Genomic DNA, 20,496 nt, shown 5'->3' on the forward strand with positions numbered 1-20,496 from the left:
GATGTCCAGGATGCTAAAGATGCTGCTGAGGTCATCTTGGGTTTAAAATACCATGGTTGCTATTGGCTTTCTTATAAGTAAAAAGCAGCTTGTTAAGAAGCCAGACCTCCCTGTGAAGATAACAATGGAGAGGACTCACCAGTTTCAGATTCTCTCTGGGCATGAAGGTTGCTCGTGGTTACAGCCCTAATAGAAACTGAAGAGTCTCCAATAGTTGCTGGCTTTGCAGAATGATTCAGGCTGCCAATTTCATGCAAACTTGTTGGGCTATTTTCCCAGGTTTCTCGTACTAGGGTTTCCAATAGGAGGAGTTGCTACTTCCCAAGTACCTTGCAGCAACATGTTCAGAATCAGGGCCAGTTTAGATTGCTTTTCTCTTTGCTAGACTATATCTAGCTAGACTTGTCACAAAGGGTCACAGTCATGGCACTCAGAAGGGTGAGAGAAGGTTGAACTAGGCAACAGAGCAGTGCTCATGGTGATGGGTCGAATACTTTTGGGTTCACGGTCTACATTCTCAGTTCCTCAAGACTTCATCCTCAGCTTTATCAAATGTTTAATGGACAAACACCATTATGCACATCTATCTTGATGGGTTGATGCTTGAGTATATTGTGAAATGATTTCCCCTGGGAAGTTAATTAACCCATATATCACCTCACATACTTATTCATCTATCTATCTATCTATCTGTCTATCTATCTATCTATCTATTTTTGGTGAGACTAATTAATACATATTCTCTGATAGAATATATTATTAAATATAGACATTATGCAATACAATAGATCGTTTTTAACTAACTCATCCTGTAATGATGATATCCTGTAATGGGGACATACCCTTAAAAAGCCAGCTCTCCTATTTTCCCCATCCTTCTGCTCCTGGAAACTACTTTTTCTCTTCTAAGGTTTAACATTTTTTTATTTCTCGAATGAGAGAGAAATAACTTTTTATGTATGGGTTGAGCATTTTTGTCTTTTGGGAGGAAATGTTTGGGTCCTTTGATCATGTCTAAACAGGTTTTTTTAATGTAATTTGGATATTAGCTGTCATTCAGACACATGATTTGCAAATATTCTCTCCTGTCCCACAATTTGCCTTTATCTTTGTTGAGTTTCATCATACAAAAACAAAGCTGTTTTGTGTGCTTTCACTTGCTTAATCTTTTTTCAAATTTTTCAAATTTTATTTGCATTTTAAGCACTTAGACAAAGAGTTGCCATTTAACAGATCGGTTCATGAATACAGTACATCTTGATTAATGTTACCCTTTCAAAATTATCCTCCATCCTTCCCAACCCCGCCCTGTCCCTCAATTCTCCTAGTTTTATAGAATATGCATGGAGTTTTATCACTGCATTTCCCTCCACCTTCCTCTCTTCATTTGTCTGTCTCCCACTTTTGCTTTGCTGCCTGTGCTTTGGTGTTCTAACCAAAACATTGCCAAGACAATGTCAAGGACCTTCTCTGGGTATCCTCTTCCTGGACTTTTATTCTCAAGTCTTATGTTTAAGGCTTTAATCCATGTTGGCTTGCTCTGTGTAAGTTTTTGCCCAAATTTCAGTCATTTAGAGAAACTTTCTTCTCCCAATATTTCTTCTGCTCATCCTCCCTATAACTGTTGTTGTCTAGCAAACCCAATAGTCTACAATGTTTACAACAGAATGTGTGCCAGAGAACTCAGTATATTCTGTGTTCTCAGAACCCAGACCCTGCGATTATCTAGAATATACAGCGACTATTTACTAATGAACATGGTCAAAATGAAGAGAAAAGACACACACCCTGCTTTGTAATGTTTCAATGTCTCTAGCTTAGTGTGTTATAGCATATTAATATGCACAGAATCTTTCCTGTATCCATTCCAGTTCTGATCTTCAACTTGAACAGTTATATCCAGCATTGTTAGAAACCTCATTTTGGGAAGAATCAGTCTCCAGGTGGTGAAGTGATTTCCCAAATCCCAAACACATGCAGCCTCAGGATTTAGGTCTCGCTCTGGTATGGACCAGACACTCAGCTGCTCCCTATGACTCCTGAGTGCTTCCATCTTACAGATGCAGCTGGAGGTTTAGAGGTGACTCAGAAGAATTCTGAAAAATAGTGGCTGTGATATTGCCTTTCCTTAAAAGAGGAGAAGACCTGGGGTTGATCTCAGAGTCTCATGCTCTTCAGCTCACATTCTGGCACTTGAGCCATACCTCTACTTCTGCCCTTTTGCTAGCTACTTGGAGATAAGAATCTCCAATTTGTCTGTCTGGGCTGGCTTTGAACCTAGATCCTCAGATCTCATCCTCCTGAGGAGCTAGGGTTATAGGTGTGAGACACTGGATTCCGACTCTGATAATTTCTTCATGCCTAAACTTTACTTTTTTCTTCCCTATTTTTCAAAATAACAAATTCACAAAACACCAGCTTTCTACCACGATCAAACATCAGAAAAACAAAGAAAGAAAAACCTTCTGTGTTTTCTTGTTTCAAAGTTCTGCATTCTGAAAACACTCAGGTGAGAGCACCAATTAGCTGGTCAAAGGGGTTTCATTTTTTAAGCATGTTTTTCTCTGCATGCAATGTTGCTTGATCAGGTCTATCCCTTCTAATAACTGTTGCTTATCTCCCCTACTCACTTCCCAGAGCAATCTCAACAAGCTTTGTTGTTTCCTTCTCATATGTGTACATAAAGTATTTTGATCATCTTCATACTCCTTTACTGAGGAGAATAGGCTGAGCCTGCTCTGGGTTACAATAGGATATGTTCAATAACAGCTCAAGGCTGTGCCTAGCCTTGACCCTACTACATTTTGCAAGAAATAGCTTTGACCTAATCCACTCTAGTTTCAGTGTAAGTGCCAAAGCCGAAAGACTTTACATCTTATTTATGCAGCACTCTGGACAGACTGATAAATAATTTAATTTGAAAAGACATAGATGTCTGGCATATCAAAATCAGGTCTCTGAACTTACTAAACAGATCCCAAATGCTTGACATAACATGCTCATTTAAATCATAACAAAAGGAGGAATTCAGCATCACATACCACTTTTTTGTGGTTGTTTTTACAATATTAATTCTGAGAATTCATGAACATTAGGTCTTTCCATCTTCTGGGGCCTTCTTTGACTTCCTTTTTCAAGGCTTTATAGTTTTTATGGAGGAGGTCTTTCACCTCTTTGGTCAAGTTTATGCCTGGAGATATATATGTATATATATATATGTATACATATATATATGTATACATATATATATATTTAGGCTATTTGAATGTAATTATCTCCTAATTTCTTTCTCAGCCTGTTCATTGTTGATATACAGAAAAGCTACTGAGTTTTGTGAACTTGTTTTGTAACCAGCTACATTGCTGAGGTTATTTTTTAAGACTATCTAGGAGTTTGGGGGGTGGAATCTTTAGAGAGTCTTTTTGGTATAGGATCATACCTCTGAAATAGGGATAGATAATTGGACTCCTTCTTTCCCTATTTGGACCTCTTTAATTTCTTTCCCTTGCTCTGGCTAGGAATTCCACTACTATTTTGAAAATTAGTGGAGTTCCTTGCTTTTCTAAACTCAGTGGGTATGTCTTTCCTATCTTGTTTTGTTTTATTGTTGTTTTGAGAGGAAATCTTTGCTGTATATCCTATAACACCTCATACTCAGTATGTAGCTCAGGTCAGCTTTGAATTCTTAATCCTCCTGTCAACCTCCAAAGTGCTGGAATTACAGGCATACTTCACCACACCTGGCCTTGATTATTACCGTGATGTAAAACTCAAATGAGTTAATATATGTAAGGTACATAGAAGGGTGAATAAGCATTATCATTATTTATTATTGCTCTCAAATTATTATGTATGTATGTAACTATGTATGTATGTATGTATTGGCAGTACTGGTTTTGAACTCAAGACCTCTCACTTTCTATGCAGTTGCTTTACCACCTGTGTCATGATTTCAGCCCTTTTTAAAATTACTTTTCATTTTGTTTTGTTTTTTCACATAGGATCTTGTCTCTCTTTTGCTGAGGCCAGTCTAAACATCTTACATAGCTGGGAGAGTTGAAATGGGGTCTCATTAACTTTGTTTGCCAGAGCTAGCTTGACCTCTACCTTTCCAGTATCCATCTCCTGTGTATCAGGATTACAGTCATGTGTCATCCTACCTGGCTCAGTTGTTCATTAATAGTATCAAATGAAATACATACGTCGTCTTGGGGAAGCCTCTCCTAAAAGCAGACCCTATAACAGAGATTGGATGAGGCGTTTTTGTCTAGAAGACAAAGGATGCATTGTCTGTGTGCTCAGGAAGCAAGAAGCTGGCAGTGTGTTTGGGTCAGGGGATTTCCGCAGGCGTGAGACACACACTTTTGCCAAGGATGCCTGGGAAAGAGGCTTTTCTGAAGACCACACCTCCAAGGATGGAGGACTTGCCAACATCTTCACCAATTCCTGTTTTACATTGATTGAGTCGCTTCAAGAATATTCATTTCATGTCAGTCCTAAGTTATCCAGTGTGTAGGCAGAGTATGCTCAAATCACAGGCTTCAGGCAGGAAGTACAAGGAATTTGTGATTTAAAATAAATCTTCACTGTGCAGAAATGGATGCTAAGGGGAGGCAGATGATGGGGTGACACGGTCCTGCCACAGGGCAAGTGTAATGTAGTCAATCTAATTCCTAACAGGTTTTCAAAATATGACACCTTTATACTACCTTTAAAAGCCTTGACAGCCTGATTCTCTCTCTTAACTCCACTCTGGCTGGACTGAAGAGGCAATTCCTCAGGGGGGAAAAAAAGTGAGATTGAAATTTGAAGACAAGCTTCCAAAAAACCACAGCAAGGGGACACAAAACTGAGGACTGAGGCAGCCCAGACAAGGCAGCCAGTAGAGGGCGCTATGGATCCGGGTACCATGGAGGGGGAGGGGGAGGTTGGGGTCAGCAGTGGGACTCAGTCTTCAAGAGGACTCTGAAGGTGACATAGGTGGCATATCTGGTATAGTTCAGAGGTAACTCTGCAGAGGAGCAGAGATGCTGGAGTGATGGGAATCCACCAAGTCCTGTGGCTTACTGGTAGCAGGTGCTTTGGACACTATCTCTCCAGTGTGAAAGAAAATTTTCCCATCTCACTCCATAAAGTCATACACCTCCTTGTCTTAGGCTAACAAATCAGTATCCATAGTTGGTCTTGAATCCCAACTCCACCCATCATGCATACCACATTCCCTACACAATAGACCCATCTGCACTTTTCTGAAGTCTCCTATCAGTTCCATGATAAGAAAGAATCAACTGTTTGTTGAGTCTAAGCTAGAACTTATCCTCACAACTACTTAGGAAAGGCCCTTTATATCCAGGGCCAGGCAAATCCAGTCTCCTTGAAGGCCTCCCTAATCCCACCTTAGAATTTCTGTCTTATTGGGCACAGGTGGCTCACACCTATAATTCTAGCTACTCAGTAGACTGAGAACTGAAACTTGGTTCAAAACCAGTCAGAGACCAGGCATCAGTGGCTCACACTGATAATCTTAGCTACTAAGGAGGCTGAGATCTGAGGATGGTAGTTTGAAGCCAGTCTGGATAGGAAAGTCCCTGAGACTCTTGACACCAATAAAACACCGCAAAAAAAAAAAAAAAAAAAAAAAAAGCTACAAGTGGAGCTGTAGCTCAAGTGGTAGAAAAGTAGCCTTGAGTAAAAAAGCTGAGGGATAGCATTGGGACTTGAGTTCAGGTCCCAAGACTGGCACACACACACACACACACACACACACACACACACACACACACACACTATCCAGAGTAGACACTGTGAGACTCTCATCCAGAAAAAAAGGAAGGAAGGAAGGAAGGAAAGGAAGGAAGGAAGGAAGGAAGGAAGGAAGGAAGGAAGGAAGGAAGGAAGGAAGGAAGGAAGGAAGGATGATCTCTTTTCCTATGATCCCTTTGTATTTTAATTACAGCCATCATGAAAACTTGCTCAAAAGAGAAAGATTAATAAATATTTTCTTCAGGCTGCAAACTACATACAACTCTGTCTCCCTTGGTATTTCTTGAAATATCCCAGTGATAATATATTGAGAAATCATTTGACCATAGAAGATCTTTGTACTTGCTTATGTCTGATTTCTACCACAAGAAAAACACTATTTGAAGGCAGAAAATGGTATCCAAATGAACCAAACTGCACCAGATTATGAAAGCTTACATGCATATTTCAAGCAGCCACTAATAACTCAGTGTCATCTGCCACTCCCATTCTTGTCTGATTGATTTCACCTTTCTTTAGGCAAACATCAATTGTTCCCCAACTACCATAGTAAATGTAGTATTTGTGTGTTTATTAACCATTTTATATTTGTAAAATTGTGATGTTCCTTTGATTAAGTTCTGGGTTGTTCTCTAAGTTCATTCAGACTGCTATGTCTAAATAGCACAAAGGCAAATGATTTATAAAAATAAAAATTTATTATTTACAGTTCTGGAGGCTTGGTAATGTAAGTTCAAGACACCTGTAGATTCAGTGTTTGGTGAGGGCCACTTCCTCATAGACAGCCATTTTCCCATGTGACCTCATGTGAAGGGCAGGGTAGGGTATATCTCTAGTGTCTATCTTCCATTCATAGACGTTCTTCCCTCATGATCTAATCATTTCTCAAATGCCTGGACTTCTAATACCTCATGAGCTTGGGTTTTAGCTTGTGAGATAGATTCAGTCCATTGCAGTTACTTGTTGGGGTCTGTGATTATTTTTCTTCTAACTTAATCTCCCCCCCATTCCTGTTGTTCTTATTGAGTGATTTTGCACTCTACTGGAATGTGTATACTAACTACATTATAGCAGAACTGACTGTGGTTCATTAAATATAGCAATATAGATCTCAAAAAGAGATAAGATGGAGATTTTTTCAATCCACAGCAGGTTAAAAATGTCAAGGCCATGAGAATGGATAGCAGCTTTCAGGGGGAATTTGTGGAAACAGAAAACAGCTGAGGACAGGACCTTGGAAAACACTAGCATTTACATGGACAAAGATCTAGTAGAGAAGTTAAGGAACTAGGTGCTGCTTGGTGGCTCATGCCTGTTATCCTAGATACTGAAGATCTTGAGCAGAAAAGTCCATGAGATTTTTTAAGGTTTTAATCTTCAATCAACTAGCAAAACAATGAGAGTAAGCTGTGACTCAAGTGGTAGAGGGCCAGCCTTCATTACAAAAACTAAAGGATAGTGTCCAGGGCCTGACTTCAAGCCCTGATACTGCATGTACACGCATGCACGCGCGCGCGCACACACACACACACACACCCCAAATGTACATGGAAAAAGAAGCCTGGAAAATATAAATAAAGTAAATCTATAGACATAAATAATTATTATATAAAGAAAAGGTCAAATAAAATATTTTAGAAGAGTAAGTTAAGAAATGGCTATGGGGGTTCTATTACTTAATTATAGGTCCTTCTTTTCATCTGCTGTTAGGTAAAAAGACCCTTTAACTACCCAAAAGTGCACAGACATCAGAGGATCACACTAAACTCAGCCATACAGAGCGAATAAAAAGTGTTTTATTTAAGCCCCCAGGGGAAGCAGGATTAGAGGAACGATGTTAAATGGCACAGTAAAGAGTACGCCAGTGGAGCTGAAGAGCTCTGGTCTATTCTTGGACCTGCCACTAAAGAGTTTTGTAGTCTTAAGTGTCTTTTCTAGGCACTATTCTCTAGAAATACTTCATTATAATTCATCTTTATTAAGTATGTAATCTGTAAATAAAGCTTGAACATTTTTCGCACTTTTCGATTTTTCTAAAGAATTATTCATTTGGCACACGCAATGGAATGACTACTTCCAGAGAAACCAAGCCTTTTGGATCATAGCACCAACAATGAAATATAACCTCCTTAGCAATATATTCTAATTGTAGGCAACTGCCTGTGTTCAGAGCACTCTGTGAAAGTCCTGACAGCTCAGTAAGTAGATACAGAAATAAGACCCTGAGTCCGAAGTCAATAAACTATGGCCAGTGGGCCAAATCTAGACAACTGCCTGTTTTTGTAAGCAAGGTATCATTGGAGCAGAGCCATAGCAGCTTGTTTACAGATTGTCTCTGGCTGCTTTTGAACTGTCATTAAAAAAATGGAAACATTGTGACAGAAACATTGTGGCTCACCAAGCCTCATATATTTTCTATCTGGACTTACACAGGAAAAAAAAAAAACCTGCTGCCACTTGATCTACATTTAAAAGAAAAAGAAAAAGAACACCCAACCAAGTTTAGGAGAGGGAAGGCAATTTTTCCTAGTCATGAATCTTCTATGTTTAAGTGAAGGGCAAAATTACTTATTGGAGATCAAGAAATTTACAATCAGATGAAAGGACTAAGTTGTCAATATTGGATACTCAGTAGTGATGGAAATTAAAACAACGTTCCTGGGGTTTGGTAAAGTTGTCCTGTGATTTTTGGATATCTTGCACTGCATATCATGTAGAGTTTGAAATAGGCAACTTCAAGGCTACTATGCTTAGAGGAAGAAGAGCGATGTCTCCAAGACTTGCCATTAGAAGCAGGTCATAAAGAGCTATCAATTCATTGTTTCTGTTTCTCTTCATATATTTCTTCCCAAACCACCTATTGTCTTTGTAGAGCTATGGTTCTTCTACTTTCCAATACACCTCTTTGTTGTAATTCCAATAGGACTCTTTTCTGTGATTTTGGAAAATAATAATCTCTCTCTCTCCCTCCCTTAGTCCTCATATCAGTTCTTTGAAGTTAAGCCGTACAGTACATCATATTTGCATGAAAAAGTCCTTTATAATCACTATTCCGTCTGTAAGAAAAGAAACCACTCTGGAAAGTATTTTAATCTAAAAGAAAGAAAAGGAATTAAGTGAATGGGTGTGCAAGCTCTTGTCTATACTGATGTTATTTATTTAGATCATCTGAATAGTTCATTCTGGAAGGTATCACTCTCATTTCATGGATAAGAAAATCAAGGCTTAGGATAACTTCACAACGTGGTTGAGACACATGACTAGGGGTGGGCTTTTCCATGGCTACAAAGACTGTCTAGCATTCCTATATATAGATGGTCCTCTGTCAAGGGTCATTTTGACTCCCAGGCGACATCATGAAATGAATGGAGGAAGAGGAAGGGCAGGCAACAGACATCTAGTGGGTAGAAGTCAGAGATTCTGTTAAATATACTGTAATATGCAGAATTATATGATTATAGCCTCTAAATTATTCCAAAATATACAGAAATTGAAGAAACCTCGACTGCATCATGTTACTTCAGAGACTTAAATAAAATTAAATGAAAAGACTATAAATGCAAATAAGATTTCTACAAGACTTGCTGAAATGGTTCCATTTGATTACTGTTTATAGTTGCTAATATAAAGAATTCTTTTTAATCTTTGCATCAGATGTTTTTATCATTCTGTTTGACCTCATGCACAGTTTTTTGAAGCTTGTTAAAGTTAATCTTTATGAAACAGAGCATTTTGAGAGAAGAGAAAACAATGTTACTTGGCATGGCAAATACCACATGGATATTGTTCAAAATTACTAGACTCTTTTAGAAGAAACTCAGGGTGCCAACATGGTCTCAAGACCACTGCAACTAATACAGTGTCATGTAGTGCTCATTAGAGGGTTTGGGGGCATTGAAAACAACAACAAGAAAACAAATTATATCTATGATTTATGAATCTCTGAAATTCTGCCAGATATGAAGCACACTGGCTGGTAGTTTATCCAAATCCTTGTCACAGAACACAGGAGTGCCTTCCCTATGCCTAACGGCTGGTTAAGAAAGTCACCTTTTCTTAGAAAATTGTCCTCCATGGGATGGGAGCTCGTCACTTGAAAGGTGAAATCATTCTACTGAGACAAGGCTAATGGTTATTGTCTTGGCGGCATGAAATAGCCCTTGGCTTTGAGAAAACCAGTTCTGTGGGAGGCTCATATTCCAAGACTCTTCATAGATTCAAGCTGAAATTAGACTACAATGAAAAATATATCTTCACTTAGGTATTGTTCCCCCTACCCTATTCTGCTTCCTATATTTCCCTTTGCCAGAGAGAAGCCTTTAATTAATTCACTTTCACAGGAATACCTGATATGAGTTCTGGGTCTGTAGACTTGACTCAAAGTACATGGGGACCACAGAATCCTCCAGTGATAAGTACAATTCCTTTTGCACATACACACCTCACTCTGCCCCATCTCAGGAAGGCATAGAGAGACAATCAGGGCTCAGAAAAGCTTAGAGAGAGATGGTGCTACATTTTACTTGTTCATCAAAAAAGACTATCAGAAGGAAAAATCAAAGTACTCTTTACCTGACTTATACAACTGTAATCCCTCTGTGCATCACCTTTATAATAACAATAAAGAAGTTAAAAGAATCTTGTAAGTCTATCTTTCTAAATTTAAACCCTTCCCTAAGAGGAGAAATTTGCCTTCTTGGCCTGAAACCAAACCCCCTCCCCCCAAAAAAAGAAAACCTGCTGGTTTGTCAGACAAAGTTAATGGGACAAAATTTCCTTCACTATTCCACTAATGTGGAAGTGACTGAGAGCTTCTCTGCACTGACTGCGCTGCCTAATGCACATAAGGAAATTACAATTGCTGATTTTGAATTTTATTTTGATTATTTATTTATTTGCCGCATGTGGTTAAAACCATGTATCATTAATTCACAAAGCATAATTGACAGGCCCTGGGAACTCCAGGTCAATGACGGAAGCCCAGAGAACAATATGGACCTCAGAATGGTAAGGGAGGTTCCTGTGTACTACCACCACTGGTGCTAGGGCAAGTGAGTACTACCCATTCCCTGCCACGGCAGGGCAATTAGCTTCTTTTCGCTCCCAGGTACTGAATGCCTACAGCACTTCATTTGTTGTGGCAACTGAAACATTTTCTATAATATTTTCCATAACAGCCTGACACATTTTCCATAATGCACTGGGAGATGGTGTGAATCCCAGTGGACAACTGAGTTTTACAATAGGGAAGTGTGATGATGGGGTTTATATTGTTAAGGTCATTGTGGCTGTGGAGGAGAGAAGACTGAATGGGAGTGTTGAGTTGTTAAGCTTCAATTTTAAAAAGTGGCCTTTATCTTAAGGGAGAGAGAGAGAGAGAGGAGGGGGAGGGGGAGGAGAGTGGCAGGGGAGGGGAGGGAGAGGAAGAGGGAGAGGGAGAGGGGAACAGAAAGACTGAATAGGTACAGCATTGAAGATAAACCATATAAGATACTAAAGGTGATGATGGTCTAAATAAAAAATATGTATAGAAGTTGAATGTAATAGCTGGTTTGGGGATATAATTTGAAGGTTTTGAAATCAGTTCTGAAGGACATATTGACAGTAGAAATGAAGAAAGAGTGAAAGAGAAGTCCTAGACAACTCTGGTTAGCTGTAATTTTGTTAGCAACAACAGAAGAAACAATTGTATCATCTCTTTCTTGTGGTCATCTATTTGTGTGTGTTGGGTGGGGGGCCGGGGTGGAGGGTATTGAGTCTTTACATGTAAAAATAAATTTCTGTGTGCTTTCTCAGTCATGACATTCCTTTCTTGAGTTTTCTGCATGGTAGGATCTTTATCAGTCTCTCTTTCCAGGTCATAATCTGCTAGATGTAAATAGTGTTCACCTCCTGATTATGATTGGAAAAATTGCCTCTTGCCATTTGCCTGCTGTTTCTGGTGGGGGAAGGCAAGTCACTCCCCTAAGCCAAAGTGCCCATGTGTCTGTGGCCTTGGTTCTACCTCTAAATATGTGAGCTTGGACAAGCTATTCAACCTCTCAGGACTCTACTGCTTCATATTGGTTTATCACAATACATCTATTAACCGAAGGTGAAAACTATAAGTTGATTAATCAAATCTATTTTATGAGTATTAATTTCTACTGAATTTCAAATGACTAATGACTCAAAAATATTTTACTAACATAAACATAAAATTAGTTTTGCTTCTGGGAATGAAAACAAATGGCCCCATAATTATAAAACTGATTTTTCTCAATCTGGACCATCATTTGAATAGACAAAATTTGCTATTAGGCATTCTGAGCTTCTGAAGTCCCATCTATCATTTTCTATTTTCAAAAGACAGATGGGGATATATAGCTACAGCTGTCCATATGCGTGTTTTTTTTTTCATGGGCCTTATTTGTTGGACAATTTGGTCTAGCAACATTTGACTTTCAGTTGACAATACTGCATTATTATAGACAATACCAGGGATTATTTTGTTACATCAAATCTGTTCCTTTACCCAATTAGAGCTGTCTGGGCAAACAGATAAAATGTCATAACAGATAGAAAGACTTGTTAACAGCTTCTTGTAAATTCTCTCATATAACTTTCCAGAATATTTCGAAATTATTTCTTCCAAAGAATTTTCCTGGTGTTTCTTATCTATTCTGGTATTTGAGGTGAGAGGGTAATTGTCACAAAAAGGCTGGTGAGTAACATTTTCCACCTCTTAACAGAATGTAGTTGGAATCAAAGTCTAAATCTCTCTGCGTGACTGGGGCTTTATTTGCTATGCTATCTATATCTTTCTGGGTATTGAGGAAGAAGGTCTATGAGGGTACATTTGCCACAAAAAAAACCCCACAAATTAAAATACAAAGCCAAATGAAATTCTCTATTCTTGTGCAAGTGTTGTAGACTAAAAGGTATTTTGCAAGGATGTGTGTATACCGTGCATGTGTGTGTGTATGTGTGTGCAAGTGTGCGTGTCTGTGTCCTCTATTTGGATGACCTGCATGATGGGCTTTTACAGTATTAAATTTACAGATGCTTTCTATTAAATGAAGAGTTCAGTCAATTTTCTATATTTGTCCTAGCCTTCTAGTTTCCCTAACTTGGCTAGCACCAGAGCCTTTTAAGGAAGGCAGAGTCAGCTGCCATGTATCTGCCACTTTTTGGTTTTTCATGAATTCTGGTCCTTTCTGGTCTTATTTGGTGGTCAATGCTTAGGACAAAATGGTGGATTGATTTGTGGCATTGATCACTTTAAATTAAGCACTTGCATGTGTAGAGTGGTCCTGCAAGAGTTGGAGCTGATACCTTTGACAGGGATAACCTTGAAGTGACTTTATAACAAAGCAGCTAAACTTCAGGAAGACAGCAGTGGTGTAGTCCCATAAAGATAGCCCAAGATTTATTGCACATCCTCACTCTGAAGAGCTTAGTGGAGGAAGTGTCTACCTGGAAAAGTTGCTTCATAAAAAAATATGTTACCTCTATTATCCAATGCCAATCATCAGTATAATCCATTGTATCTACTAGTAATGGATTCTAAAATTTTCCTTGCCCAAGAAATGATGACTTCTCTTGTTATTTTATCCAACAAGTATTTGAATGCCTCATTTTCAAAGAGCTTAATGCCAGGTAAAAGGGAGAATGCAAAAAACAGTAAACTATAGGAGTTGTATGCAAATTCCTTAAGGAACTTATGAAGTTATATGGATCAGACTGTCATTGCTGGTTCCCACTATTCTACAGTGCATGACAAAACACAGTGTATTTGTTAGAGAGTGGATGATTAAATATTATAGAGTGAGCAAGGAAAGTACAATTAATTACATTTGCAGAAGGAGTGGTACATATAGTATGTAATAATGAGGATGTTTCTAACTGTAAGAAACAATATACCCAGTTAAAAGTGACTTAGATTTATGCCAGGGTTCTGGTCCGAATCAGTCTTTCTAGAATAATACTCAAGATTCTCCAGGGTTTTTTTGTTATGGAATTGAAAATTTAATAGAAAATTATTAAAACAAATTAGTCAATATTTAGTTTGATTTTTCTTTGCTTTTGTTCTTTCAGCAGTTTTTATTCATTTCCAAAGGCATTGGACTCAACATGGTATACATATACCAGTAAACCTAGGGAGACAGAGCCAAGGGGGATCAGCACTTCATGTCTAGACAAGGCTATACAGCAAGATATTGTCTGAAAGAACACTAAAAAAACAACAAAAAAAACCCCACCAAAACACCAAGACTTTATAATTGAGAACGTGAAGGAAAACTGTAAATTTCAAACTGAAACACATTATCCCTAATACATTAGAGACAAGTTTGGGTTGATTTTCATAAGATTATAAGATTCTCCAGTTTTAACATGGTTCCAGGTGATGTTGATACAGCTGCTCCACAAACCATGTTTTGAGTAGCAAGGACCTTAAAAATAAGGCTGTGCACTCCCTATGTAACAAAATGTCTTGTTTGGCAGCTTGAATGACATCAATAGTGGCTCAGACTTTCTTTTTCCTTTCTCTCTTCCATCCTCAACCTGTTGGCTTCCCCATGGTCTAAAGATAATTGCCAGAATTTAGGTCTCACATGTTGATATGACAGAGCCCACAACAAATAGAAGGACATTCTTCATCTCAGGAACTTGTCTGGGGAAAAAGGCTGTTAGTAAAAACTTCATGGCAAGCTTCCCTCTAATCCCATGGACTGAAATCTAATGCCCATACTCCAACTGCAAGGGAAACTGGGAAAGGAGGTTTTAGTGAGACGAATGCCACGGGAAGGAATGTTTATGGACTACAGACTGTATCTGTCACCCTGAGGCTGGAATTCTCTTAGCCACAGAATCTTGAAGGTTGAAGAATGACTCACTAACTTAGCATTGGAAGGAATAAGCAGAACCCATCACAACCCAGAGTCTTTGAATAAGGTCAGATACCTTAACTTACCTCTCCCCTTATTGGTCCATTGTCCCCACCATCCCCCCTTCTTGTATCTTGATTTGGAGCATTAACATGTCTCACCTAGAGGACTGTAACAGACTTCCATGTTCTCTCTATCCCCATTTATACATACCATTTAGACAGTTCTAACAGTAGCTGGTGACACCTAGCCTGTCAATGTGACTGAGAAACACCTTGTTCAAAACTCTCAAATAGCTTCCGTATCTTCCATGATAAAACCTTGGCTCTGTAGCACACTCTTTGTATTTTATATGCCTTTCTCTCTGCTTCTCATCCATCCTTACCTGCACCCTCCCCTCTAAAAGTCAAAATCAAAGTCTTGGATGCTTAATCAAATTAGAGAGTATTTTTGCCATCACCTACAATTCAATTGTATCCCTACAATGTTGCAAATTTAAGGATTTCTTTTTAACATCTCTCTAGCTCATGATGAGTGAGTCCTTCATCATGCACTCTGTACTTTCCAATGTATCCCATACTCTAAAGGCATGGTTGTCAATGACAACCTCAAATATGCGAGGAGGCTCTCACAGTAAGACTCCAGAGCCTCTTCACTTCCTGCAGGAGTGAGAATCACCTGGAGTCAAAGCTCTTATTTCCTCAATATCACCTGTAGTTTTCCTTTCCTCCCATTATTTACTAAGCTCTGCACAAGATCAAAGTACTTCCTGGCTTGCTGATCTTTCAATATATTTGACATTATTATTAATACATATTCTCATCTCCTGGTTATTTTTATTGTTCTTCCAGATGCAGCTCATGATCTACTCCTTTACTCTTGTTTCCCCACCCCCAAATATGAGAACTTTGTAAAAATTACAGTCATAAAGCCTGGAATAACTGACATGCTTTTATAGTTTTTTGTTGTTTTATTTTTCCAAAGCTGAGACCGAACTCGGGGCCTTGAGCTCGCCAGGCAGGCGCTCTTCCGCTGAGCCAGATCCCCAACCACTTTAGGTGCTTTATAAATGCCTTATTCCTTAGATATTTCCCTTTTCTGGTTCGGTGCTAAGGAGATGAAAATCCAACACATGGTCTTTCACTTTAGACCATCACATGTGAGTTTACCATGACAATTATAGCTCATCAATTGTTATTTGGGAAATATGTAGAGAGAATTTTGAGTGCACATTGAGTATAAGGAAGAAGTAAGCCTTAGGTTTTCTGGAGAGTTAAAAAAAATCCCACTCAAGAATGTGTTGGTGAGGTATGCTTAAAAGTACAGAGAAACATGTGTGAGTTGAACAAACCAGAAAGTATTTATTTCTGTAAGAAAAACAAGAGTGTAGCATATTTGGTGTAGCTCTGAGTATCTATAGCTGGCTGGACCATAAGAGAAGAGAAAATGGCAGGGAAAGAGGCTAGTAGAAAAGATTATAATGAGACTTGTTGGCTGTGTAATGCAGTTAACATTTTATCATAAACCACTGAATAATTTTGAGCAAAGCAAGTCATAGTCACTCATCAGACTAGAAGTGCTGTGCAAAGGATGAGAGAGGTAGTTAGAGGAGAGCCAGAGGTGGGGCTGTCTTTCTGGAGCATATCAAAATACTCCAGTAAGAAAAGATACTGCTCTGAATTAAGGTACCAGTGAGGAGAAGGGAAGAATGTGGTGTGGTATAGACAATTAGAAAGATTACCTAGGAAGGGAGCTCAGATCTATTTGGTGGTGCTTATGAAGGTAAGGATGACTAAGATCTAAAAGGAAAATATAGTGTATGAAGAGGAAATTGGAACTTCCTGGTTTCTTCCTTTTGAAAAGGTACTTCTTGCAGAGCTTATTGCCTGGGCCTTTATATACAGAGGTGGGCAACAGATATATTCAATTTTCTGTTTAACATAACTTCATGTTCATGCAGAACACACTGAAATAGGAACCTCTCTCCATTTAACTCTTGAGGAACCAAGGACAATGTCTCCTGGAAGTCCAACATTGGCCATGTGTAAATATAGCACATTTTTTTCCTCTTGGATATGATCTCTATTTTTATTGAACAAAACTGTCAGTAGGCCATGAAGCATTGTCAACAACACACTAAAAATAGAATGAAGGCAATTACTTCAGTAAAGATTAATGCAGAAAGTGAAATTGCACTTACCTAATACTCAAGTCGAGACCAGTGATGGGTTGGATTCTGTGTATACCGAAAGAACACCAACCAAGACAGCCCATGGTGCTAGGGGCTTCGCCCTCTACCTCACACTCCCTTCCTACATCCTCAAACACCAATTCTCAGAGCAGACATCACAACATTGAAATGATTTTCCATCAAGAGCTGCAAACAGATGAGAAGGAAGGAATATTAGCTAACAACATATTAGCACTCCTCTGGTGTTTGGCAACTACTTGTCAGTAAACTTGGAGGAAATGCCTACATTTTTGGAGAGTATCAAGGCTGAGAGGAACTTGGGAGATAAATTCAGCCAATTCTCTCATTTTTACAACAGGAAACACAGAAGCCTGGAAGGATTAGATGGCTCTTCCCTAGTTTCCTTTATCTCTTAAGTGTAGAGAAAGGGCTGAAAGCCCAGCCTCCACTCTAGGGCATTTCCCTAGTGCTCTTGGCTTCTTACAATGAGATGGGGACAAATCGGCATAGCTTCCTTGTCAAATTCCTAAAACACCCCCAGTGGGTGGAGAAAACCTTAATACAAAGGAAGAAAATCTACCCCATAATTATATAGAGAACTGACTCCAGACCAACTAGCAGAAATACATGCTGGCTTCCCTGAACACTGAAAAGGGAAGAAAGGAAAGCCTGCCACAGCAGCTCATGGCTTCCATGTGGGTCTGGTGGAATTGTGTATTTCCATAAAACCCAGAAAGAATGGGAAAAGCCCTGCTGGGGTGCAAAGAAAACAAGAGTAAATAAAAATTGCAAGCCTCTAGAGTTGCATACTGAGCTGGATCATTTTGTCTGTTAAATGATAGTAACAGGGAGATTAATCCCCTTGATGAAATTCTGACAAGAAGTGGTCAGGTCATATCTCACATCTGAAAAGAAGCAGGAAGACACAGGGGATAAAGCAGACTGTAGGAAGAAATGAGAAGCCCCAGACACAGAGGTGATAGTGATTTATACACCTAGGTATTTTAGTTATACAGAGAGAAAGAGAAGACAGAAGAAGTACGGAAGAGTACACAGCTCTCATATATCCTTCACTCAGCTCTCAATCATGTTAGCATTTTGTTCCACCACCTGGGCTTAACTTTAACCCCTTTCTTGAAATGTAATTCACATACCATACAGTTCACCTGTTTAAAGTATACACTCAGTGGTTTTTAGTATATTCATAGATATGAGCACTACCACTTCAACATGGTTTTAGAAGAGTTTCATCTCTTCTAACCCCTGGCTCTCCCCCACACATTATCCTCAAGATGTCATCAATCAAGTTCCTGTAGCTATAGATTTCCCTGTCCTGGGTCTTCATATAAAGTAGTATTTGGAAATGGTTTATTTCACCAACTATAATGTTTGCAAGGAGCATCCATGTTCTAACACATGTTACGGGCTTTGTGTAACATTTCAATGCAAGTATACAGAACAAGGTGATTGACATATTTTTTAACCTAGACACTTAACATTTCCTTGTGCTGAAAGCACAAAAAATCTTCTCTATCAGCTATTTTAAAATATTCAATTAATGTCAGTCAGTCCCTTTTACGGCTAACTGATACTGTATTATATAGATAAAACATATTTTCTCTGTCTTTCAGTTGGATATTTGTGTTGTCCCTCCCACCTTGGGCCATTGTGAGTCCTTCTTTTGAGGGAAATGTTCAGTATGTTTCTTATGAAGACTTGGGAAACAGGATTTCAGATCTGGAAGGATCAGGCAATGTCCTAATACATCACTTCTGAATTAGGCTGACTTGTCCATTCCACTGCAGATTTTCCCAGGAGGACATGCCCACTCCATGCCAGAGGGTAGTCTGAACTTTTGCATCCTATAAACATGCTTTCTCCCAAAGAGAGGAATGCAATACATAAATATCACTTTCTTCTTTTAAACTCATCCATCAAGCAATTTGACCCTTTCCTTTAGGGAGCAGAAGTAAATGGGCCAAAGAGATGCCTTAGCTTTGGTTACCCGAGAAGTCCCAGGAGGTAAGAATGAGAATTCAAGCCATTTATTTGGAAAGTTTTGACGCAGGCTTAGGGAAGGAAGATGCAGAAAAAGAAGGATGTCAGTAGAGAGTTCACTTCTGAGCTAGTTTCGTAGCTAATGAGGGCTCACTCATGATGAGGACCTCTGGGAGGAGGCATAGAACGAACATGCCTCTGAGTCATACAGAGAGGAGCAGAGTGTGGGACATTTATCCATAAGACCCTTGCCAGGAAGGAATATCAGAGGCAACACCACAGGCTCCCCTTCCACTTATAAATTAAACCCCTAATGGAGAACTAGAATTGCAAATGAAATAAGAAATGAGTCTAACTCTATCCCTGTTCAGCTTAATACTCTGAAGAGGTTGGAGTCCTACAGAGAAGAATATTAACATGTGATCATGGTAAGAGAGAACAACATGTGCTAGGTCTCAATTATACTGGGTTCAGATATGTTAAATCCACCTGTCCTGGAGAAAACTGTTTATTCCATGAGAACTGGTCCTGTTAATTCATAGTCTCTCCATGACCACACACCCATGATGTGGGGAGAAGTAACATCATAATGGTACTTTAGCATAGTGACTGGTTTTATAAAAGTAGATTTTTATATTTCTAGTCGAATAATGTGCAACAAAAATACATCAATGCATTGCATAACTATGCACAAACACCCCCCTTGTATAAAGAACTCTCTATCTGTTGTCAGTGTCAGAGTAGTCATGTGTCTGCCCTCCAGACACCCATTCTAGTAAGTCATAAACACCAGGATCCTGTTTTTATATTTGCAGCCCTATTCTTATTGCCTAGAGAAAGAACTTTCAATTTATGTTGTTTACTTCTGACTTCCAAAGATGTAAGCCTCATAATCAAAGCATCTGTACTCACTCTTTCTCTCCAATCTTCAATCAAACATTTTGGGGGGAGGCATTTAGCAAGCTTTTCTTCAGTGTTGCATTAGTCTGAATTCTTTTGGTCCCAAGTGACAGAAACCAAATTTGAACTATTCTACACAGAAAGGTGAATTGATTGAAAAGCAGATGAATAAACATTTGTGGGGCCAATTGTTTCAGTTTTCTTGTACGATATTCCCAAAAAAAGAGATTGAGATAGCTCCAGCTTTGGACAAGAGCTGTCTGTTAGACTATGAAGGATGGTGGCTTCATAATAATAGTAGTATGTAATATTGGCCACTCTAAGAAACCCCGCACATATCTACACTGCATATCATGACACTGAACACCCCCAGAAGGGCTGATTCTTTTTCATAATCATCTTTCTGGTAAGAAATAAATCTCTGAAAGCTGGGGAAATGAACAAACAGTAGAGTCAGTAGAGTCCACGTCTTATTCAGTCCACACAAGCTGTCCATTAGTGGAAATGAGCCAACAATGCATTCCTTTCTGCAAATTTGTTGAGAATATTCAAAACAAACACATTAAAAAGGGATTAGTCACCATTTATATGTCAGGGAAGTAATAATAGTGTCCTTATTGCACATATTAATGTTCTCCAGTATTTCTGAAGTGCTGGGGAGCTTCATAATATTTTCCAGCTTCAAAGAATTAATTAGCTCCCCTGTGGAGTAGCTCACGAGCAATATTTCCATTTTGGAGATGGAACAATTGAGTTGGAAAGGCAAGAATTGTTGAA

Source organism: Perognathus longimembris, chromosome 10, assembly GCF_023159225.1.
Source record: "Perognathus longimembris pacificus isolate PPM17 chromosome 10, ASM2315922v1, whole genome shotgun sequence".
In the NCBI taxonomy this organism is placed as follows: Eukaryota; Metazoa; Chordata; class Mammalia; order Rodentia; family Heteromyidae; genus Perognathus; species Perognathus longimembris.